The sequence below is a fragment of the Lucilia sericata genome, unplaced genomic scaffold, assembly GCF_015586225.1.
Source record: "Lucilia sericata isolate MDLA Ls3-8-SP2 unplaced genomic scaffold, ASM1558622v1 Contig000212F_arrow, whole genome shotgun sequence".
NCBI classification, from domain to species: Eukaryota; Metazoa; Arthropoda; class Insecta; order Diptera; family Calliphoridae; genus Lucilia; species Lucilia sericata.
This window is the reverse complement of record NW_023994240.1, coordinates 204418-222445: the sequence shown is the minus strand read 5'-3', so window position 1 is coordinate 222445 and position 18028 is coordinate 204418. Positions and strand designations below refer to the sequence as shown.

Below are 18028 nucleotides of genomic sequence, written 5' to 3'. Positions count from 1 at the left end.
ATTTTATTAAAATTAAAGTCAGAAAATCCAACCAAATTTGACAACTTTATGTTGGCTGCGAAAAAACAGGCAGAAGGATATAGCACAAAAAATAAACATTTTTATTATAAATCCTTTCTTTTCATCTTAGCACTCTACAGTTGTTTGTATTGGTATGCCAGAAGTGTTTAACAAAAAAGGATTGCTCTGTTTCTGTATGAACGCAAATACACACACACACACTTGTTATGCATTTCTAATGAAATATGGCCAGAGGAATTGTTATATTTCTAGCTGCGCTGTGAAATTGTAAGTACAAGAAGAAAAACATTAGTCTCTAGCTGATGTTGTTGTTTTCTGTTGCACTTATATATATTTACGCTTCTAACTCTTTTGCTCAACTCAACTCATCTCATCTCGTCAAGTAAACACAACACTTAAAGTGGATGTGTTGGCAAAAAACAACAAATTGCTAGAGAAAAATATGTCTCACTTGCACTTACTTGTACTTTAAGAGTAAAGAAGAAAGAGTGAAGAGTGTAGAACAACAAAAACAATAACAATGCAAACAAATCTTAATTATGTTATAAACAAGTTGCTGAATGTACAAACAAAAAAAAAAAAAATGGAAGGAAATAAAAACATGTTCACACTCATACACATTCACACACATTTTTAGATGCATACATTTATATTAGTGAATGAACGAGTATGAAAACTGTGTAACCCATCACCAGGAGATAGAGTTTTTTTGTGTTGTTTGTGCAGCGTTTGCTGTTTTCTTTTTTTGCAACTCCTTGTATAAATACACAAACACTGTTATGAACGGATGTACATACAAACATACTTGCAGAGTAATATTTAAGTATATACATCTTTAGAATAAACATTTTTGTAGCAGATGTTGGCTAAAATTGTTAAAAGAAGACAAGAGCCGCTTGTGTGTTTTTCTATGTCTTTTTTTCTAACTAAACGAATTAAAAATGTTTTAAAAAAATAATTGTTAGAGAAAAAATAATCATACTGAGATTGAACAAATTTGGTCAGCTTGCAATAAATACTCATCACAAGATAATAATGACAAAAAATAGTAGAAAAGAAAAGTATGACAATAAAAATGGTGAAAAATTTTAAATTGTATTAAATGAACTATGGGTTGGTAATAAGAGAGAACTTGATGAAATTTTTTTGTTGATATGAATAAAAGTTTTCATAGATTAACAGTAATTTGTCTCCAGTAGACTCGTCCAAAATCTGGACTATAAAGTTACATATAAACTTAAAAAATAGTATATATTGTCATATAATTTCGTGTATAAAATCATCTTTAATCTCGTTTTAAGACTCTGCAAACTCGTTAATATACTCGCCTGAAAACTGGTCTATGAACTTGTATCATAAACTCATCTATAAACTCGGCGATAGAGCCGCTATAAACTATCACAAAAACTTCCGTCTCTATAAACTCAATTATAACCCGCCTGTAAACTGTATAAACTTATCTTCAGAGTCGTCAACAAAAAGTCTTCTAAACCATCAAGAGACTCATGTGGAAAACCAACTATAAACTTGTCTTTAAATTCGGCTATAAACTCTAGAAGAGACTATATAAAATATACTATAGACCCTATAGTCTATTCTATAGGCTCGTGTCTAGTCTACATTCTCTTCTAGATACTGGTCTACAGTATATTATATAGACCCATTTATAGTATATTATACCGACTCGTCTATAATAGTCCATTTTATAGACTCGTCTATAGAATATTCTATAGACTCATCTATAATCTATTTTGTAGATCTATAGTCTATTCTATAGACTCATCTGTAGTCTATTCTATAGATTCGCCTATAGTCTATTCTATACACTCGTCTATAGAATATAGAATCGTCTACAGTCTATTCTATAGACTCGTCTATAGTCTATTCTATAAACTCGTCCATAGTCTAGTCTATTGTATAGACTCGTCTATAGTCTATTGTATAGAATCGTCTATAGTCTATTGTATGGACTCGTCTATAGTCTATTCTATAGACTCGTCTATAGTCTATTATATAGAATCGTCTATAGTCTATTCTATAAACTCGTCTATAGTTTATTCTATAGACTCGTCTATAGTCTATTCTATAGACTCGTCTATAGTCTATTCTATAGACTCGTGTATAGTCTATTCTATAGACTCGTGTATAGTCTATTCTATAGACTCGTTTATAGTCTATTGTATAGACTCGTCTATAGTCTGTTGTATAGACTCGTCTATAGTATGTTGTATAGACTTGTCTATAGTATATTCTATAGATTCGTCTAGAGTTTATTCTATAGACTTGTCTATAGTTTATTCTATAGACTCGTCTATAGTCTATTCTATAGACTCGTCTATAGTCTATTCTATAGACTCGTGTATAGTATATTCTATAGACTAGTGTATAGTCTATTCTATAGACTCGTCTATAGTCTATTCTATAGACTCGTCTATAGTCTATTCTACAGACTCGTCTATAGTCTATTCTATAGACTCGTCTATAGTCTATTCTATAGACTCGTCTATAGTCTATTCTATAGACTCGTCTATAGTCTATTCTATAGACTCGTCTATAGTCTATTCTATAGACTCGTCTATAGTCTATTCTATAGACTCGCCTATAGTCTATTCTATAGACTCGTCTATAGTCTATTCTATAGACTCGTCTATAGTATATTCTATAGACTCGTCTATAGTCTATTCTATAGACTCGTCTATTGTTTAATCTGTAGACTCGTCTATAGTCTATTGTATAGACTATAGACTAGGCAACTCATCTATAAACTCAAATACAATCACGCTTACAAGATCGTTTAAACTGGTATTTAAAATCTTCTATAAACTAGCGCATAAACTTGTTTAAATTTCTTTTCGATACACGTCTATAGTCGTTACTATAGTTTCGTCTCGTTGATAAAATCTACAGTATAATTAACTTCAATCCAATTATTCCAACTTGTTCACAATTCCACCATAGTGCAGGCTATGACAAAAACAAATTTTCCAAAAATAATAGCTTAAAAAAAGACAAAGAATTATAAAAACTAAAATACAAAAAGAACAAAAAAAAAACTGAACAATTTGTGTCTTTTACTCTACAGGGAGTTGTGTGAAATGGATGGTTGAATGAATACATGGAAAATGCAGTGGAAATAATGGCAAAACTAAAAAAGAACAAAAATATAAAAAAATAAAAAGTGGCCTGAACATCATAATCATCACAATGGGCGTTTGCCATGTTTGGCTAAGTGGTCTCATTTATTTAGTTTTCTATGATGTTTTTCTTTTTTTTTTTTGTTCATTTTTCAGCTGCGTACAAAAACCTCACTAACAATAATTCCTAGACATAGAAAACTGAAAAATGAACAAAAATCGCTTTAAATAAAGACACACTTATAAAAAATAGCGAAAAAATACATAGATATTTCTAATATAAATTTGCCATACAACTAAAACACGCTGGAGAAAAACTAATACTCAGCCTTAATGTTGATAATCATAATAAAGACCATGATGATTATGATGACACTTAAACAGAAAATTATTTCAATACGTCTTTTATGAAAAACGAAAAAAAAAACGCATTAAACTTTTGGGGATGTCCCTGGTCCTTTAATATGTCTAAAGCTGTAGCAAAACACTCAAAAGCCTTAGTATAACAGAGTTGTGTCATCGTCGTTATCCTCGTCTCAGTATTAGAAAACCAACGCCGCCGCCGCGCCAACTAACCAACCATTCAAACACAACCACTAAACGAATGTTTATGGAGCGGAAATGAGTTGTTTTTGCCATAAAGAAATGCATTAAAAGCAGATTTGTTTCCCTTTATTTTATTTTCGTTTTCAATTTTTTTTATATTATTTTTTTAGTATGTTTCACTGACGGGCTTTAAGTTGTATGTTGCCACAACTTAAAATTATGTTTGTAGCAGAGAAACCGATTTTTTTACAATTTGAAAATTATCATAGAAATACACTTAAGCCACAATTAACGATTATAATTGGTTTTATATAAAAGTTGGCGCAAAAAGACTTAAATATGTATAAAAGCAAAAGTAAAATGTTTGTGAGCCTTTTAATATAAAAGAGAAAAATATGAAATAGAATTATAATTAGAGAAAATGTTTGGAATATTGTGGTAAAGGTTTAAATGAAATAGCTAATTATGTTGAGAAGATAATTGTGATTAGCTAGTTTTTGTAAATATATTTTGGAGGTTGGAGTATCTTATCTATAGCCCTTTTCTTCTATAACAGTAGTCTCTTCTCTGGACTCGTTTACAGTCTCTGCTAATATTGAAATGAATAAAGAATTTTCTAGTAATTCCTCCATAAAATTGGGCATAACCCTTCCACAGAAGGGACAGTAAAAGATCTATAAATTCATCTATATAATCGACAATAAACTCGCCCACATACTTGTCAATGAACTCGTCTATAAGCTTTTACTTTTCTGTAGACTCATCTATGGCCTCCTAAATAGGCTTGTCTACAGTCTCTTCTAGAGACTCGTCTATAGTTTCTTTTATAGTATCGTCTATAGACTCGAATGTAGTTCCTTCAATAGACTTGTATATAGTCTATTATATAGACACGTCTATAGTCTATTCCATAGACACGTATATAGTCTATTCTATAGACACGTCTATAGTCTATTCTGTAGACACGTCTATAGTCTATTCTATAGACACGTCTATAGTACATTCTATAGACATCTCTATAGTCTATTCTATAGACACCTCTATAGTCTATTCTATAGACACCTCTATTGTCTATAGTCTATTCTATAGAAATGCCTATAGTCTATTCTATAGACTTGCCTATAGTCTATTCTATAGACTCGTCTATAGTCTCTTCTATAGACTCGTCTATAGTATATTCTGTAAACTCGCCTATAGTCTATTATATAGACTCGTCTATAGTCTTTTCTATAGACTCGTCTATTGTCTATTCTATAGACTCGTCTACAGTCTATTCTATAGACTCGTCTACAGTCTGTTCTATAGACTCGTCTATAGTCTGTTCTATAGACTCGTCTATAGTCTGTTCTATAGACTCGTCTATAGTCTGTTCTATAGACTCGTCTATAGTCTGTTCTATAGACTCGTCTATAGTCTATTCTATAGACTCGTCTATAGTCTATTCTATAGACTCGTCTATAGTCTATTCTATAGACTCGTCTATAGTCTATTCTATAGACTCGTCTATAGTCTATTCTATAGACTCGTCTATAGTCTATTCTATAGACTCGTCTATAGTCTATTCTATAGACTCGTCTATAGTCTATTCTATAGACTCGTCTATAGTCTATTCTATAGACTCGTCTATAGTCTATTCTATAGACTTGTCTATAGTCTATTCTATAGACTCGTCTATAGTCTATTCTATAGACTCGTCTAGAGTCTATTCTATAGACTCGTCTATAGTCTATTCTTTAGACTCGTCTATAGTCTATTCTATAGACTCGTCTATAGTCTATTCTATAGACTCGTCTATAGTCTATTCTATAGACTCGTCTATAGTCTATTCTATAGACTCGTCTATAGTCTATTCTATAGACTCGTCTATAGTCTATTCTATAGACTCGTCTATAGTCTATTCTATAGACTCGTCTATAGTCTATTCTATAGACTCGTCTATAGTCTATTCTATAGACTCGTCTATAGTCTATTCTAGACTAGTCTATAGTCTATTCTATAGACTCGTCTATAGTCTATTCTATAGACTCGTCTATAGTCTATTCTAGAGACTCATCTATAGTCTATTCTATGGACTCGTCTATAGTCTATTCTATAGACTCGTCTATAGTTTATTCTATAGACTCGTCTATAGTCTATTCTATAGACTCGTCTATAGTCTATTCTAGAGACTCATCTATAGTATATTCTAGAGACTGGTCCATAGTCAATTTTGTAGTCTATTCTACAGACTCGTCTATAGTCTCTTCTAGAGAATCGTTTATAATTTCATCTAAAGACTCGTCTATAGTTTCTTCTATAGAGTTATTTATAGACGCTTCTATAGACTATAGTTCCTTTTATAGACTAGTCTATAGTCTATTCTTTAGACTCGTGTATAGTCTATTCTTTGGACTCGTCTAAAGTCTTTTTTATAAACTCATCTATAGTCTCGTCTATAAACTCGTTTATAGTGTCTACTATAGATTAGACTATAGTCTATGTGACATCCTTGTAATATTCATGTTTTTGATTATAACCAGCTTCTTCTTTCCTAATGATATTTTCATCCTCTCCCCTCTCTAAGCCGCATGTATACCAAACTTTTTCATTTTAAATGTCTCAAATGATGATGACAAGAAACTTTTAAGTTAAAAAGCTTAACAAAGTTTGTCATTATTCATTTCGCTTGTGACAAGGAACATCCCTATTGCTATATTTACATAAAAATTTTTTTCTAAATTTTTTTCGGTGTTAAATAATAAAAGCAAATACCTACATATAAGACTTGTAAACAAATATAACTGAACAGAACTGAACCATCATAAATTTTTATTTATTTTATTTAACATTTTTTCACATCAGTGAAGTTTTGTTTTTCCACCTAAATGCCACGTGAAACAAACAAAGTATAAAAAGTTTGATAAATAAACCATTAAGGTGTAAAAGTTAGTAGTTATTGTCGTTGTTGTTGCAACAGAAAATGTTGTTGTTGTTGCTGTTGTTATATTGTTACTTTCCACCATTGACACATTGTTAACGCGAATTAGTTGTCACCTTGTTAAAGTCTAAATTGTGTTTATTGGTTGGCTGGTTGGTTGGTTGGTTTGGTTTTGTTGTTTTGGTTGTCATAGCCTGTTTTATGGTTTCCAAAACTGTTCACTTTTACACGTCTGACGAACCTCCTTTTTGCCCCTCTAAAAACCAAAATCTAATTTTACAGATTTTTTTCTCCTTTTTATGGACATTTTTCTTCTTAACTTTTAGTAGCAATTTTTATGTATTTTGGTTGATTGTTTATTCATTATAAATGACATTGATGGGTATTTAAATGCTAATCCTTCTCATAGCCATCATAATCGTCATTCTCAACATCATTGTAATCATCATCATTCTTAGAAGTATCATTATCATTATTTGAAATATTATTACGATTATCAGCACCACCACCATCACAAATATCCATGCTTTTGTTTGAATGGATGTATGTATGTCACTCTAATACTTTAAAAGCGACGATGAGCATGACTCTGACGACCGTATCATTCATTTGCATCATCATCATCATCGCCATTTCCATCGTCATCATTGTACTCATAACAGTTTTTAAATTTTCTCTTTAGTTCAGTGTAATTGTACTCATCTGTTATACAATCATCGTTATTCAATACAAACACTTACGTAAATACATACACACACATATGTACATACATACATTACATATATGTAATTTCATATATAGAATTGTGTTTCACTGTATGGTTCCATTTCTGAACTTTTACTATGCATGTATAGCTTGTATACAATTTGTTTGTGTATCCATCTGTGTGTGTATGTGTTTTTGTACTTAAATATTTTTTACTTTAAAGTTAACAGATCAATTGCGACAATTTAAAGCACCTTGTTTGCTATTTGAAACACTAGGACACAGCATCAACCTGCAGTCACCCAGCCAAATAGCTAACCAACCAGCCAAGTCACTAGTGAGTCAAATTGCCAACTATGTAGATATATTCAACAACAACAACTTTAAAGGCAGCTACATTAGTATATATGAAAAAATTTTCGAACATGGTTTGAAAAGTTTAGGATCCTACATAGATTTATCTGTGTTAGTCTTAGATCACTCTACATTAGGTTGAAATGACTGCAACATACGACTTTAACTGACTACAGTCTCAAATATAGACTTGACTATAGATTAAACCCACGATTGGAATATAGACTAAACTCTAGTTGAGACTCTGGACTGTAGAGTTTACTAAAATATTGACAAACGGCTAGATTATAAACTTTTCTATAGTCTGTATTACTACTACGACTAGAGACTGAACTACAATCTAGACTCTAGAAAATTTAATGAACTAAAGTCTAGACCATACTGGATTAAAATCTAGACTGTACTAAAATCTAGACTATAGACTGCACTATAGTGCAATCTATAGTCTAGACTATACACTCTACTATAGTCTAGACTATAGACTATACTATAGTCTAGATTAAACTATAGTCTGTTCTATATGACACTATAGTATAGACTGTAGAATGATCTACAATATAAACAAAATCTGGACTGAAGATATAAACTGAACTATAGTTTAGACCATAGACAAGAACTGTACAATGCCTTACGATCACGAAATAGTCCCGAATAAAGACTATAGTATCGACTAAGGACTGGACTATAGTTTCGAGTATAGATTCTATTATAGACTCGACTTTTGTCTCGATCATAGTTACAGGAATACCAAAGAAAAGTCATAAATTGTAGTCACCAAATAGATCTTCATTTCGGTTAAAACAATAGACCAATGACTTTACAATTCACATAGTTCTGCGTATTCCAACAGACATTTAAAGGGTTTAACAATTTCAACTTAAATCTTAATTTGACACAGTAGACATCATAATAAAAGGAGTCAATTAAGCAACTAAGTCCTCATTGTTAAATATGTTAAGCTGGTAAGTAAAAATCACAAGGTAGACAGGTAAAGGATTAATAATTATTAAAAATTAGGGTACATACATATCTGTGTGACAAAATAATTCTGTCAAAGACATTTCATGACATTGTAAACTCTAAATGAAATGAAGTAAAACAAAGAAGGAACCATACTTTTAAATTTCTGTATAACTGACGATTCCATTATCCATAAAAAATTTAAAACATAAATCAAGTGAAAACATTCCTTTAAACTTTGATGCTGCAAAATAAAAGCTCAAAAAAAAAAAAAACTTGCAACACAACACAGCAAGCACCCAACGTGCGAATAAGGATTAGTGTTTTTAGGGTTGTGTCTGGCTGACTGTGTTGTGCTGTAAATGTCATTCATTCATTGATAGATGTTTAAAGTGATGATAAATGATTGATGATGAAATTGTGTGTTTGCGTGCAAGTGCAGCTCAGAGGAAGAAAAAAAGTAAGCAAATGTGAGTAAAACAATGTTATTTGAAATTCTGTGTGTGTGTGTGCTTCATAAACAATTTTTTTCCTTCTACATCCCTCCGAACGTGTATGAGTGTTTGATAAAATTTGTTGCCGGCATTTAATTGCATTTAATTGTATGAAAAAGGAAATAAGAATTTAAATTAAATCATAATTTTCATGTCTAGTTTTTTTCTATGGTCCTTCGCACTTGCACAATTTAATTTTAAATTGAAAAGTTGTCAGGTGAGTATGTTTGATACAAAAAATATACATCAGAGATATAATCAATGATAAACAGTTTAAATAAATAAATGAAATTAGATTTCGAATGTGTGCATAGTAGGATGCAACCTGAAAATAAGTTAAATATACACTTTCTTATCTATACATATGTATTTGATTATTGGTTTTGATTTTTTTTATAGAATTTAGAAACATGATAAATTTGGATTATAGAAATGAAACATAATATTTTAATTATAGTAAACTTTCATATTTATACTTCAACAAAATGGAGCCCCTTTATTATAACGGTTTTCAAACGCCTCTTTTGAAATTTGACAACGAATGAGTAAGAGACAGAAATTTCAAAGCCATGATGGACATTTGCCATAGAGTTTAAGAAATTAATTTATTTTGTACTTGTTAAAGTGAGTATTTGAAACAATTAATAAAACTGTTTAAATTTATTTGACATATAGGAGGTGTTGAGTGACTTTTTAGTAATTTTTTTCGCCAAAGTGAAGACTAAAAACTGATATTAAACACTCGATTAGACACGACTATAAATTTGACTATATATATTCATAGTAGCGCCTGTTGTTCGCTACTTCACCAGTGTCCCTGGTGGGAATGGTACCCACGATCTCTATTCCAACAGACTAGAACACTAACCACAAAACCCAATTATAGATTGGACTATAGTATCGACAATAGACTGGACTACAGTCTCTACTATATCTATACTGGAATATAGTATCTACTATATACTGGACTATAGTCTCGACTATAGACTGGACTATAGTCTCGACTATAGACTGGACTATAAGCTCGACTATAGACTGGACTATAATCTCGACTATATACTGGACTATAGTCTCGAATATAGACTGGACTATAGTCTCGAATATAGACTGGACTATAGTCTTGACTATAGACTGGACTATAGTCTTGACTATAGACTGGACTATAGTCTTGACTATAGACTGGTCTATAGTATTGACTATAGACTGGGCTATAGTCTTGACTATAGACTGGACTATAGTCTTGACTATAGACTGGACTATAGTCTTGACTATAGACTGGACTATAGTCTCGACTATAGACTCGACTATAGTCTCGACTATAGACTGGACTATAGTCTCGACTATAGACTCGACTATAGTCTCGACTATAGACTGGACTATAGTCTCGACTATAGACTCGACTATAGTCTCGACTATAGACTTTACTATAGTCTCGACTATAGACTCGACTATAGTCTCGACTATAGACCGGACTATAGTCTTGACTATAGTCTTGACTATAGACTGGACTATAGTATTGACTACAGACTGGGCTATAGTCTTGACTACAAACTGGACTATAGTCTTGACTATAGACTGGACTATAGTCTCGACTATAGACTGGACTAGAGTCTTGACATACAGGACTATGGTTTTGATTCCATAATAGTCAACTGTATTGTTTTTATTAAACTCGGCTATATTCAGAGCTATAGAAGCTACTGTATTAGCCTTAAATAGCTTCTAAAATCTTTGCTGAATATAACATTAATCTTTAATTTACAACAAAACCATTATGTTAAAAAAATTATATTTTTTACAACTGCAACAAATTTTTTTGTTACTGAAACATTTCCATAATAAAAATATCAAATGCAAAAGTTTTTCATTTTTCAAAAATTTTATACCCGCAAAACTTTTTTGTCGCAATAAACAATAATTTACCACTTCAATGTCTTTAATTATAAAACTTTATAAAAAAAATCTGTTCAAAAAAAATACCGAGAAAAACTGTCAATTGAATTTCATAATGAACACATTTTGACAGTTTTGTTTTCCTTTCTCTCTGTCGCACTCATTACCAACACGTACTAAACGGCCACTAAATAGTTTGTCAATATTTTGCTGTTACACGTTTCCTGTTCAAACTTAAGGAATGGCGAAAAAACTCAAGTTAGAAAAGCGGTGGATGGGGGAAGATGGTATGAGAAACAACAGCAACCTGACCATGACTAAATAGATTTTTCCCTTGCTAGTTTTTTAGTTAACTTCAACCTACTGTCCCCCTTAACTTTTTTACTAAACTACCTCATTTACTTGTTTGTAGTGGACTGGTGTTGCTCCCCCTCCTTTTTCAGAGATCTTCATTATTTCCTTTACTAACGAATATTTCATTTTATTCTTTGTTTGTGTTGTTTTTTTTTTCTGCAGTTGTTCTTCAGTATTTTATGATGATGATGCTGGTTGCTGATGGTGGTAAAAAGTTGTAAATATTTCAAAATGTTTAGTGTGGTATTTCTTTATTATTATTGTCGTTATTGTTATTGTTGCTGTTTTTTTTTTTTTTTTGTTGTTATAAATATTTTGTCTGTTTCCTTTTTTTATATTTTATGTTTTCTTCTGCTTTTTGTTGTTGTCGTTGTTGTCATTTTTCTTGTTAAAAAGTAAGCCACCATGAATTATGAATTGTTGTTATTGTTTATGTTGTTGTTGCTGTTTTTGTTTTCTTTTTTCTACTTGTTGTTGTTGTAGTTGTTCACTTATTTTATAACAAGATTAAGTTTAAGGCAAAATTTAACTACAATCACACAAAATACTACAGGGAGTGAGAAGAAGAGTGTGAAAGAAACGAAAGCAGAGAGTCTGAAACTATAGTTGCAATAATGGTCTTTTGACTATACCCAGCAAAAATAAAGCGAAGTATGTATTTATCACCACTTCAAAAGCAGCAATTAGTGAATTTTTTAACCTTCTGTGGAAATGATGTTTAATGACTTCCAAAGAAGCGAAAATAATTTTATTTCTTCAATGCTGAAGATATTTTTTTTCTTACATTTTTGGGAGATAAAAAAATTTACTTTTAGGCTTCTGTATCTATTACCCTCATTAATGTTAATATTATTTAAGTCAAATTAGTTGTATTCTATAATAATACAATTTCAATTCCGAATAACTTCCAAAAAAGAGCATAAAAATTACTTCTTGAGAATGATTTCGGAAGTGTAGTGAATCAAATAAAAAGGACATCCCTATGACAAGCCTTTGTTAAAATCATCTCTTTTTCAGTACTTCCATGGAGTAAATTCTACTTCTTTGTCGCTTCTTCGGAAGTTCTTTTTTTGCAGGGATAATCTCTACTATAGAATCAATAGTCAATCTTGAATTAATAGTCGATCTTGAATCTATAACCGATGTTCATACTTAGTCTGTAGCCAATAATCGAGTTAAGCCTACAGTCAAAATTGTCTGTAGTCAATACTGTTGTCAAATCAATATTCCAGCCTATATTCGAAACTAAACTCAAGTCTAAGAATATTCTATAGGCAAGTCTATAGTCTGGTCTAGTCTATACTATAGACAAGTTAGTAGTTAAGACGAAAATCGAGACATTAGTCGGGTCTAAGACTATTATCGAAACTATAGTAGTCTGTAATCGAGTATATTAGTCGAGTCTTTAGTCGAGGCAATAGGCAAAACTATATTTGAATATATTCGAGTCTATAGTCTACAATCGCGACGACTACAGTTTAACCTGTAATCTATAGTGAAGTCTATAGTTACCTCTATAGTCCAGTCAATAATCAGATCAATATGCATGGCTATGGATGAGACTATACTCTAGTCTATAGTCAAGTCTAATTTACAGTTTAATCCATAATCAAATATATAGTCTAGTCTATAAATTGAAACTATATTCAAACCTACAGTCAAGTCTACTGCCGAGGCTATAGTCTAGGATATTGTAGAGACTTACAATATATTAAACTCAAGACTATAGTCGAGTTTATAGTCAACTTTAAAGTTATGACTTTAGGCCATAGTCTAGGTTCATAGTCTAGCTTATAGTTATGTCTAAATCATCTACAGTGGAATTTATAATCTCTAGTACAGTCTACAGTCTAGTCAAAAGTCGTGTCAGTATTCCTGTGTATAGTTGAGAGTATAGTCGAGTTTTTAACTAAGTCTATAGTCCAGTTATTAGTCCAGTCTATAAGCAATTCTTTACTTAGTCGAAAATCTAAAGTCGAGAGTTTAGTTAATCACATCGTATTGTTTCCCCTTTTGGGAATCACTGCCTCAAAAGACAATAATGAAGTGATATAAAATGTTGAAACAAAATAACAATAAAGTAACATAACCAGAACTACATACTTTCGTATTGTAACATAACAGAAATGATGACAGCAAAAAAAAATAATTTAAGTAAAATATATACATGTCACGTTTAACAAAAAGTAAGTCACAGTGACAAGATAGTTAATTATAAAAACGAACACACACAAACATAAACTCAAATACAGAAACACACCCACACAAAATCTTAGATTTAAACATAAACACATACATGTAGATTAATAATAAAGTCATAGATTTATAATCACACAGATACAAAAATACACATATACCCAGTAATTTTGGAGGGGCTACCTGGTATGTATAGAGAAGTTATTTTAAAGTTACCGAAACTTAGTTATCTCATAAGACAAGCACAAAAAAACTAGTCTTATAGCTATTCCTTGGTAATGTATAATATCACTAGTTCGGGTCAGCCAGTAATCACGAACTGCAGGGCTATTTATAATAATAAAAATGCAAACATACATACCTATAAAACATTTCCTTAAACAATGTTACAGATGAAGATTATAAATGAATGAAGAAGAAAGAGATGTTTGTGCTTGACTGGTTGTTTGGTTGGTTGGCTGACACACGTACAAAGAGTCCAAAGTGTAAAGGAAGGAGCAGTAGCGTTAGGAGAAGGAAAAAAAGTAACAAACTTACAAACGATGTAGTATCTGCAAAATAGACAAAAGGAAACAAACAAACGAAATATTATTATTACTACATACAATAGAATTTTGATTATTATTTGATTTATTTGTAGGGAAATATTACAAAAAAAACACACACACACATAGAATAAAACCCCAGCACACGACAATCCATAACTCATAAACTGAGGGTTAAAGGTTTGAGCTAAACAGCCAACAAACCAGGCATTTAGCATTTGTTTTATATCTTTTTCGAAGAATAAATGCTGGGGATGTAAATTTTCTTGTATGTAATAAATAATGTGCAATGAGGGGAATAAAAATAAGTCAAAAATATGTATATGTATCTGCTGCTTTTTTATATAAATATATAAATGTTGAAGAGATAAGTTTGCTTTAAGACTCTTTAAGCTTTTGTGTTCAAGCTGAACTGCTAAAGTTATTTCTTAATATTTTAAATCAATTTTTTTTTTGCTGAAGTTTTATGCGGTCAGTAATGTTAGCGAAGAGATTAAGCCATGAAATTAGTTTTATAAAGGGTTGGGTAAGGGTATTAAATATAAAGTGAGTAGATTAAAGAAAGAAAACTTCAAATTAGAAACGAACGTAGTTGGCAGAGCTTTTGGAATGTTGATTGATTATTATTTATAGTATAGACTATATATGAATATATAGTCTATAGACGAGCATATAGTAGAGCCCACTTAGACAAATAGTCGAATAGTGTCAATAAAATAGTAGTGTATAGCCGACTTTATAGACGAGTTTATAGTCGACTCTCTAAACGTGTCTCTAGACGAGTCGTCCCTAAGACGAGACTATATTCGACTCAACAAACTAGTCTAGTTGACTCTATAGACTGGTCTATAGATGACTCTATAGACTGGTCTATAGATGAGTCTACTCTATAGACGTATTTAGACGAGTCAATAGTTGACTCTATAGACTAGTCGATAATCAGCTCTACACAGAGGAAAAGGAAATATACACGCCTGGTACCAAATTGACACCAAAGAGTTTATAATTTTTCAATAACATCCGTTGTCAAAGTATATACGTACGTACACCAACACTATGTAATGTTGACAACGCTACGTTGTCAACATTGCAACAATTCGATGTCGAAATTTTATACACATCCGGTGTCTTAATGTTAACAAACGAGGTAAGCTCACTATTGGCAACGGATTGTTTGTCGTACGTATGTACATATATACTTTGACAACGGATGGTATTGAAAAATTATAAACAGTTTGGTGTCAATTTGGTACCAGGCGTGTATATTTCATTTTCCCTCTGTGTATAGCCGACTCTCTAGCAGAGTCTATATTCGACTCTATATATGAGTTTATATTCGACTCTATAGGCGAGTTAATAGTCGACTGTATAGACTCGTCTATAGTCGACCATATAGACTAGTCTATAGTCGACTTTATAGAGGTGTGTATAGATGATGATAGACTCTATAGACGGATAAATAGTTGACTCAATATCGAGTCAATTGTCGAATCTATAGACTCTTTTGTCGAGTCTATAGTCGCTTTCTATACGAGTCAATAGACGGCTCTCTAGACGAGTTAATGTTTGACTGCTTAGGCGAGTCTATAGTCGACTCTGTAGACTAGTCAATTGTCGACTATATAGACGAGTCTATAGAGGTGTCGACTCTATAGAAGAGTCTATAGTCGACTCTACAGACGAGTCTGCATTCGAGTCTATAGTTGACTTTATAGACTCGTCTGTAAAATTTTTTTTAAATAAATTTCCCACTGTAAAGATTTTGCATTTCGTTTTTCTGCTTCCAATAACACGCAGAAAGTGTTTCACCATTAATCATTCCTTGAAGACATTTTCCTTTCGAATATCTTAAAATAATTATTAAAAATTATATAAATTTAAACATCCTTAAAATATAAGACACCAACATGAGGATTCCTTTCTTTGATAACTGACAAACAAAACACACATCTTTATCATTTAAATTCTTTATCAATCTCTATATAAATTTAAATAAGCCCCCCTAGGCAGCAGAAGTAGTCTCTTTACACAGCCCAAAGAGGAAAGAGCTACAAAAGTATCTGTGATCTGTGCTTAAATGGAAATATACAACTTCCGTCTTACATCCTGTCTTTACATTACTTACAGACATAAATACATACCGTTACAAACCTATACCTATGTATTTTCTAAGGTGTGTGTATGTGTGTGAATTAAATGAAAACATAAATTTAACAAATTCAGGCGCTTTAAGCTGTAAAGTGTGTGTATGTGTGCTTGGGTGTTAGTTTGTGCCGGTTAACTGATAAAAACAGAGGTGCGTGGGTTGTACCCAAATGGGTGTGTGTAGATTACTTTGTTTATATTTGTATGTGCTAGGGAGAGTGTGTGTGTGTTTTTGTGTATTTTGCAAAATAACATTAAATGCTTTATTATACTAAAAAAATATTATGTTTTTTTAACTTTTGTTGTTTTAACAACAGCAAAAAAAATATTTATTTAAATTGTCTTCTTGTTCTGGTTGACGGTTTGTTAAACTTCATCTATTTCCTTGTTGTTTTTATTATATATGTTTTTTTTTTTGGTAAACAACAGCTACAACAATATTAGCAAGCATAAAAATAACAACAACAATGTAACTAAACGAAATATAGTAATAACAAAATTGTCACGATGTAAGGACGATGTAAAGGACTTTTTTAACATTTGAAACCATTTGAAAGACATATTACTAACACGTTTTTTTAAATATGACTAGATTTTTAGTTAATTTTTTGTTTTGCCCTCGTATGTTATGTACATATGTAAACTTAAAAAATACAAACTTTTGTTTGCTTCATCATTTAAATATTTTCCTTTTATGCTTTTTTTAACAGTTTTGAAAGATTTGCACGTTTTCCTAACAAACAAACATTAAGCCCAAAGTGGGCTTTGTAAATAAAAATCTAAAAGGACGAAATAAGTTGTAAAAATTCGATTATTCGGAAAAGGTCGAAAAGTCGGAAAAACTTGTTAAAGAAAATGTCGATAAGTCGACTGACTATCTTTTAGGAAAAAAGTCGAAAAATCGACTTCGTAAATAAAATTCGAAAAAAAAAATCTAATAAATTCGATAAGTGGAAAAAAACTCAAAAAGTCCACAATTTAAAAATTGTAAAAAGTCGGAAAGTCTGTTTTGTGTTCTAACTATAGAACCCTAGTAGGAGTTCAAGTTCTATTCAAACCTTAGTGTTTGTTGGGTTTATGTTTGTAAGAATGTATTTGTATGATTAGATTGATGTTTGTTTTAGAAATTTATTTAAAAGTTTATCAAGTGTAGACATGTGAGTTTTTGTGCTCTTTAGCATTATCCTGCAGTTTTACAAGGAGTCAAGGACTAACCTCTTTAGCGTCTTTTAGAAATCTAATGAGTAGTCACCTGCGTGTTAGAAAGTACATACATTGCTATTAAACTTAACAGAAGGAATCTATACACAGCGGGAAAAATAAATATACACGCCTGGTACCAAATTGACACCAAACTGTTTATAATTTTTCAATAACATTCGTTGTCAAAGTATATACATACGTACCAAAACACTATGTAATGCTGACAATATTGCAACAATTCGTTGTCGAAATCTAAATTTTATACACATCCGTTGTCTAAATGTTAACAAAGGTGGTAAGCTCACTATTGACAAACAATCCATTGCCAACGCAACGTTGTCAACGTTACATAGAGTTGTCGTACGTATGAATATACTTTGACAACGGATGTTATTGAAAAATTATAAAATCTTTGGTGTCAATTTGGTACCAGGCGTGTATATTTCTTTTTCCCTCTGTGTAGAAGAGTTTATCGAAATTTTACTGTCCATAAATATAGCATGTAAATTCTTTTATTAAGGACAACTACTTCGAACTGCAGGGTATAGTACATGCATGTAT

At 31.4% G+C, this 18028-nt stretch overlaps 1 long non-coding RNA gene across 1 annotated transcript in view; it reads right to left on the bottom strand.

Annotated features, from left to right (window-relative positions):
* Positions 1-18028, bottom strand: part of LOC119602162 — a 126580-nt gene that overhangs the window by 31542 nt on the left and 77010 nt on the right. Inside the window, exon 3 of the long non-coding RNA XR_005231311.1 lies at positions 13936-14125. This is a non-coding gene — a long non-coding RNA (uncharacterized LOC119602162). The remainder of the gene's footprint in view (positions 1-13935; positions 14126-18028) is intronic.